The sequence below is a fragment of the Triticum urartu genome, chromosome 2A (genome assembly GCF_056163025.1).
Source record: "Triticum urartu cultivar PI428250 chromosome 2A, HENAU_Tu73, whole genome shotgun sequence".
In the NCBI taxonomy this organism is placed as follows: domain Eukaryota; kingdom Viridiplantae; phylum Streptophyta; class Magnoliopsida; order Poales; family Poaceae; genus Triticum; species Triticum urartu.
In genome coordinates this window covers 159,607,351-159,615,612 of record NC_141874.1, presented here as the reverse complement: position 1 = coordinate 159,615,612, position 8,262 = coordinate 159,607,351, and the positions used below count along the sequence as shown (strand labels likewise).

At 43.2% G+C, this 8,262-nt stretch overlaps 1 pseudogene; it reads left to right on the top strand.

Moving 5' to 3' along the window:
- Positions 1 to 5,482: 5,482 nt before the first annotated feature.
- LOC147984377 (uncharacterized) lies at positions 5,483 to 6,661 on the top strand (annotated as a pseudogene).
- The last annotated feature ends 1,601 nt before the right edge of the window (positions 6,662 to 8,262 follow it).

Sequence of the window (8,262 nt, the reverse complement as noted above, 5' to 3'; positions counted from 1 at the left end):
ACCAGGGTTATTAATCCAGTAGGAGAATCACGCAACACCTCGTTAGCAGCACCTGCACACAAACAACAAATCCCTGCAACCCAGCGTGAACAAGGGGTTGTCAATCCCTCGGCGGTTACGTGCAAGATTAAATTGTGTAGTAATTGATAGATAGATCGAACAAAAATATAAAATAAAATAAATAAAGTAAAATTAGGCAAAGTATTTTTAGGGTTTTTAATATGATAGAAGTAGACCCAGGCCATAGTATTCAGTAGAGGCTTCTCTCTTGAAAATAGCATACAGTGGGTAAACAAATTACTATTGGGAAATTGATAGAAAAGCAAATAATCATGACGATATCCAATGCAATGATTATGTATATAGGCATCACATCTGAGACAAGTAGACCGACTCCTGTCTGCATCTACTACTATTAGTCCACACATCGACCGCTATCCAGCATGTATCTAGAGTATTAGGTTCATAAAGAACGGAGTAACGCCTTAAGCAAGATGACATGGTGTAGACAACGTAAACTCACGCATGAATAAATCCCATTTTTTACTTAATGGCAATGATATAAATACGTGTCATGTCCCCTTCTGTCACTGGGACTGAGCACCGCAAGATCGGACCCATTACAGGCACCTCTCCCATTGTAAGAAAAATCAATCTAGTTGACCAAACTAAATCAATAGATCAGAGAGAAATACAAAGCTATAACAATCATGCATCAAAGAGTTCAGATAAAACTCAAATAATACTCATGGATAATCTGATCACAAACTCACAATTCATCGGATCACAACAAACACACTGCAAAAGTGATTACATCAAATAGAACTCCAAGAACATCGAGGGGAACATTGTATTGAAGATCAAAAAGAGAGGGAGAGCCATCTAGCTACTAACTATGGACCCATATGTATGTGGTAAACTAGTCACACATCATCAGAAGGGGATCATGGTTGATGTAGAGCCCCTCTGTGATCGAATCCCGCTCCGGCAGAGTGCCAGAAAAGGCCTCCAGATGGGATCTCGTTGTTCTGGAACTTGCGGCGGTGGAAAAAGTATTTTGGTTGGTTCCTTGTTGGTTTCCCGATTTTAGAGAATTTATAGAGGCGGAGTTAGGTCAAACGGAGCCACGTGGGCCCCACCAGCCACCAGGGCATGCCCTGGTGCCTTGTGGGCCCATGTTTCATCTTCCGGTCCTCTCCCGAAGCTTCTAGTATATCTTTTGTCCATAAAAAATCTCTAAATTGTTTCATGGCATCTAGACTTCTTTTGCTACTGAGATTCTGAAAAACCAAAAACAGACAAAAAACAGCAACTGGCACTGGGCACTAAGTTAATAGGTTAGTCCCAAAAATAATATATAACTGCTTGTAAATGCATATAAAACATCCAAGATTGATACTATAATAGCATGGAACAATAAAAAATTATAGATACATTGGAGACGTATCAGATATACACTGGCTTTCCATGCTTATAAGCCAGCAACCCAACCAAACAGACGTTTTTTTGTACGTGCGAGGAAAAGCTCGCCCCGAGAAGCTGCAACCACATTAGAATGATCGCGCGACCTCCCTACCCCTGAGTCCCTGATACTCCATTCGTAAACTAATATAAAAGCATTTAGATCACTACTACTTTAGTGATCTAAACGCTTTTATATTAGTTTACAGAGGGAGTACTTTGCAATTTTTGCGAGTGAAATACCCCCCCCCCCCCCATATAAGCTAGCCAAGCACCTTGCCCCCATCCCGACTCATTCCCACCCACCCCGCACCCCGCAGGAGACGACGCAGCGACCACGACACTAGGGTTTGCGCCGCCAGCCACCATCCTCATCTCGTCCGCCACCTGTGATCCGGACGTCGGTTCTTGTCGGACTAGGAATGATTGTGGTCTTTAAGACCAATGGAACCTTTTCTTTTTAGGGGCAGGAATTTTCTTGTAAAATGTTAAAAATATGACAGTAGATTTTTAGCCATGGTAATCCGATGTCCGGTATGGCAATTATGTTGTCACGATCATGGAAATTTCCTTTTAGCATGCATGAAAAATCATGAAAAACAACTGATCACGGCAAAAAAACACAGTAACACGTGTGGGCGGGCCCGCTAACCCTCGCGTCAGAGGCGAGGTGAGCTACCGTCTCACAAAGAGCGAGATATGACGAAATCACTAATTAAGTGGTACTCATGCTTCTCGCTGCCGTGAAGAGCTCTACAAACAAGTTGTTTTTTCTAATTTTAATTTACCTGAATTCTTGAACGCGCAGCTGCGCTGGATCGTCGTCTTGAGCGCACGCTCATGTCTGTCAATTTCCTTCCCAACATGTGGCTAATACAAAGTGCAATTAAGTCAACCCAATCATGGGGTCCACGGAGAGGATTAACACGCATGGAAAGCACATGGTCCCCGACGTATCTGCGTACCATCCCATCCCGTGAGTTTCTCAGTAAGATATCACATGCATGTATTTAATGCGTGTTTCAAATTTTTAAAAAGCTATAACTTTTGAACCGAGTATCAAAATTAAGATCCGCTTTCACCACTAGGTTCCTGGTGACGAGCCCTTCAAAACTAGATCTCATATGAGTATGTTTTAACTAACTTTTTTGGGGGGGGCAACTTTGAATACTACAAAAGCAACTTTAATGTTATAGGAAAGCAACTTCTAGTTAGTCTATGTAGTATGAATGCCTATCATCGAAAATTCCTTCAAAGTTGATTACCATACTACCAGGTTAACTAGGTTCACCTCTAAGTTTTCTACCATAACTAGCAAGTATTCTACCATAACTAGTTTCGCCTCCAAGTTGATTGTATTATACGCAACTTAGTTTCTGAGGTAGGCTACCAATATCCTAAGTTGCGTGCCATGACTAACAAGTAGCTTAGCATCATCCTAAGTTGCCCATATATGGAAGGATTCATCCACTAATACGTTGATCTTTCACGAACTCGTCCGACCAACCATATGAACCCAACGATGACAAAAGATGCATTAATTTCATTACAAGAAAATTCCAAAAGGCTATAACTTTCAAATCGCATGTTGGAATTATGATCCGTTTCCGTCGTTGGGTTCCTCGTGATGAACTCTTTAAAACTAGATCCCATATGAATATGGTTTGATATTTTTTTCAAGCAACTTTGATGCTAGATGAGACAACTTTAGTGCTAAATTGGAGCAACTTTGATGCTAGATGAAGTGCATTGCGTGTATTAGCGATTCACCTACTAGCCTACTAATAGTTGTGTGCAATAGTCTAATAGATGGTTACCATGGTTGCTAAGTTGCATACATCAAAAACTAAGTTGTCGATAGTTTAGTTGCCTACGATACTGTGAAAGTTGCTTACCGCAGAGTGGAAAATTGCCTAACATGGCTTCTAAGTTGCCTGCCTCAGAAACCAAGTTGCCTATATTGCTACGAAGTTGTCTACACACCCCAATTGCCTAAAATAGTATGAAAGTTGTCCATCAAGGGACCTAAGTTTCCTACAATATTGAAAAGTTTTTGTGGGATATAAGTTGTCAATCATGAATCCAAATTTCAAAACTATGTGGAGATGGATGGTGTGATAGCCTTATTCTTTCCTTTTCTGGTGGAGTGCGCGTGGGTGTTGGCTAGCCAAGTCGTGGGTGTTGGCTGATTGCATAAGTAGTGACAGATGATAAATTGTATAGGGGGTGATGAGAAGTTTCATAGGGGCGGATCAGACGGTTGCCCACAAGCCTACACAAGTTGTTCATAATTTTTGCATGAGTTGCCTGTGAAAATTATTGAAATCTCCAGATATAATGATGGAAAATACACATGAGTTGCTTGTTGAATGCACTGGAGTTGCACAAAAACACCCCCAAAATTGCTAACTTTTTTGTTTGATATCCAGGTTGCATAACGATCTTAAAATGCCAGTCATCCGAGCATCACCGATAGGTAACTTCATAGTGTTTTAGAAAACTTAGGAAAAACACAATGATAAGCAGCTTCACAACTGTAGGCAACTAATTTGCAAAGTTAGACAACTAAGCAGTAATGATAGGTAATAATTATCAATAGCAGGTAACTGGATGTCAATGGTAGGTCAATTTCATAGTATTGTAGGCAACTGGGCATCACTGATAGGCAACTGAATATGCATGGTAGGCAACTGAGCAACCATGGTAGGCCAGTTGTGATAATTTTAGCAATATTCATTGATACACATAGTGCAATGAAGTTACTTATATGTAGCACTAAAGGTGCCTCATATTTTTGTGTGATTTTCTCATTTTTACACAAACCAACCTAATAGGTAGTCCTACTAGGCAAAAAAATGAAGTTGCTTTCCTATAGCACTAAAGTTGCCTCTATCGTACCTAAAGTTGCCTCGAAAAAAAGTTCGACGAAACCTATCTATATGAGATTTAGTTTTGAAGAACCCGTCGCGAGAAACCCAGCTGTGAAAACAAAATTAGATTTCAATGCTTAAATCATAAGTTATAGCTTTTAAAACTTTTTAGACCTCCAAATAAATACACGTGGGATAAGATTCCTTTTTTGGTGAGCTGCGTCGGGCGTGCCAGCAGCTCTTTCCATATTTGAAAGAGCGTTCGATCCCTCCAACGGGCGCTCGGACGCCTGCTAGCCACGCCCTTTAATTTAATATAGGTACTTTCTGTTTCAATAAAATATATCTCAAAAAGTTTTTTTAGGGACCAAACAGGTTGTTGGTCATCATATGACTGCAGGAATTTCCCTTTTCCTTTCCGAGGGGATTATGTGTCATGCTAGTTCAATAAGCGTGGCTTAAGATTCAGTTATCGCTGTAGCGTTTCCGGCAAATCCGATTCAGTAGATGGATGGATATGATGGCGACCTCCTATCCCAGTCGATCACCACCGTTGGATGGCCGTGACCGTTACTGTACCTTTCTTACCTTTTCCGTTAGTGAGTTGTCCTTGCTCTACCTATAACAGCCGGGTTGTGGCTGGCGAGAGAGCATGATGATTTGCTGAATGCTTTGATCGGGGCTAGAACCCTAACACAGTTGCCTCCCTTTTATACACTCAATATACATAAGATCCGAGACAATTCTGCTAGCTCGTTCCCAAAATTACTAAATCCTACCCTATAATCCACTCGGGCCTGACAAATTGGTATCATGAGCCATTGATTCTCGACAGCGGCGCTTCGGAGGGGCAAATTTTTTGAGATCAGTGAGTCCCACCCTTCTTCTAGCGCGATCACCTGGCGCGAGTTGTAGGCAGCGTTGGCGGCGGGGTTGGCGCGGTGTTTCTGGCGGCGGTGAGAAATCGGGCGCAGATCGGTCGAGCAGACGGTTGTTTGAGCACATTGCTCGATCGGTAAAATCCCGTGCTCTATGCTCCGATCCGTGTGCCTAGGCGGCGACTAGGTAGGCGGCGGAAGGATCTGTGGTCTAGGGAAGGGCTGCTGAAGATTCAGTAGTAAAATTCCTCACCCTGACTTCAGATCAAGGAGATGGGGCGTGCCAAACCGATGGATGAGTCAGATCTTCAGGAAGTACTGGCACTGCGTGAGGATGTTGGAGTACTCCAGAAGGACAGCGCTAGAATGCAATCACAGGTGTCCAAGTTGCAAGAGGATGTTCAGGCAATTGGCTCTAAACAGGGAGAAATTTCATCGACTGTGGGTTCAGTGGAACAAGTGGTGCTGGGTCTGAGCAAGGAACTGTCAGCAATCAACACTGTTTTGCAGACCTTGGTTAAAACCACTCAACAAGTTCCACATCTGGATAGACCTTCAACGTCTCAGATAGTGCCCAAGTCTCCAATCCTGAACCCAGATCAAGTGCCTGATCAAGAAACCAGAATTGAACAGTTAAGAAAGCAACTGGCGGCAGAGAAAGAAAAATCTAAACAGTTGGAAGAAGTGCACTTATAGAACCTACCTCCCATTCGAACAAACAGAGCAAATGGTCCTCCTGGTTTTGGAAATCAAGGGAGACAGGAAACTTACAGCCCAGTGGGTACTCCAGTAACACCAAGACATGTTGAACATACACCTGCTTTCAATCAGCACTTTCAGCAGAACAGAGAAAGGCAGTTGTGGCAAGGATATCACATGACTTATGAACAGGACATGCAAGCACAATTCATGAGATCTCTGACTGAGGGCCCCAAGATGGATTTCCCTAAATTTTCATGAGAGGATCCAGTTGGTTGGTTGAGGCAATGTAACAAGTATTTCCAGATGGCTGCTGCTCCTAAAGAGTATAAAATACCATTAGCTCAGCTATATATAATTGATGAAGCTGGTGTTTGGCTCAGAAGATCTGGACTCCTGAAGAAATAGTTGACATGGAAACAGTTTGGAGCAGAAGTGGTCAAGAGATTTTCTCAACAGGGCTCTTATGACCTTACTGAAAAGTTCAATTCACTGAAACAAGACAACAACACAGTGATTGAATATACCAAATTGTTTGAAGATCTGATGGCAGAAGTCATGGTAGAAAATCCTGAACTGGGAGAAACATGGTTTGTCAGGTGTTATGTAAATGGCCTCAGAGAGGGGATTAAATTTCAACTGAGACCATTGAGGCCACAATCATTAACTGATGCTTTTTGTTTGGCCAAAGAGATTGAACCCAACTTTCCTCCTAGTACTACAGCCAATAAGAAGAGCAGTAGCAGCTATTGAAGGAAATATGCCCTAGAGGCAATAATAAAGTTATTATTTATTTCCTTATAATCATGATAAATGTTTATTATTCATGCTAGAATTGTATTAACCGGAAACATAATACATGTGTGAATACATAGACAAACAAAGTGTCACTAGTATGCCTCTACTTGACTAGCTCGTTAATCAAAGATGGTTATGTTTCCTAACCATGAACAATGAGTTGTTATTTGATTAACGAGGTCACATCATTAGTTGAATGATCTGATTGACATGACCCATTCCATTAGCTTAGCACCCGATCGTTTAGTATGTTGCTATTGCTTTCTTCATGACTTATACATGTTCCTATAATTATGAGATTATGCAACTCCCGTTTGCCGGAGGAACACTTTGGGTGCTACCAAACATCACAACGTAACTGGGTGATTATAAAGGAGCATTACAGGTGTCTCCAAAGGTAGATGTTGGGTTGGCGTATTTCGAGATTAGGATTTGTCACTCCGATTGTCGGAGAGGTATCTCTGGGCCCTCTCGGTAATGCACATCACATAAGCCTTGCAAGCATTGCAACTAATGAGTTAGTTGCAAGATGATGTATTACAGAACGAGTAAAGAGACTTGCCGGTAACGAGATTGAACTAGGTATTGGATACCGACGATCGAATCTCGTGCAAGTAACATGCCGATGACAAAGGGAACAACGTATGTTGTTATGCAGTCTGACCGATAAAGATCTTCATAGAATATGTAGGAGCCAATATGGGCATCCAGGTCCCGCTATTGGTTATTGACCGGAGACGTGTCTCGGTCATGTCTACATTGTTCTCGAACCCGTAGGGTCCGCACGCTTAAGGTTACGATGACAGTTATATTATGAGTTTATGCATTTTGATGAACCGAAGGTTGTTCGGAGTCCCGTATGTGATCACGGACATGACGAGGAGTCTCGAAATGGTCGAGACGTAAAGATTGATATATTGGAAGCCTATGTTTGGATATCGGAAGTGTTCCGGGTGAAATCGGGATTTTACCGGAGTACCGGGAGGTTACCGGAACCCCCCGGGAACCATATGGGCCTAGATGGGCTTTAGTGGAAAGGAGAAAGGGGCAGCCCAAGGTGGCCGCGCGCCTCCCACCTCCCCCTAGTCCTATTAGGACTAGGAGAGGTGGCCGGCCCCCCTTCTCTCTCTTTCCCCCTCGGGGAATCCTAGTCCAACTAGGATTGGGGGGGGAGTCCTACTCCTGGAAGGAGAAGGACTCCTCCTGCGCCCTCCTCCTGGCCGGCCCCCCCCTCCCCCTTGGCTCCTTTATATACTGAGGTAGAGACACCCTAGAAACACACAAGTTGATCCACGTGATCTATTCCTTAGCCGTGTGCGGTGCCCCCAGCCACCATATTCCTCGATAGTACTGTAGCGGAGTTTAGGCGAAGCCCTGCTGCTGTAGTGCATCAAGATCGTCACCACGCCGTCGTGCTGACGGAATTCTTCCCCGACACTTTGCTGGATCGGAGTCCAGGGATCGTCATCGAGCTGAACGTGTGCTCGAACTCGGAGGTGCCGTAGTTTCGGTGCTTGATCGGTTGGATCGCGAAGACGTACAACTACTTCCTCTAC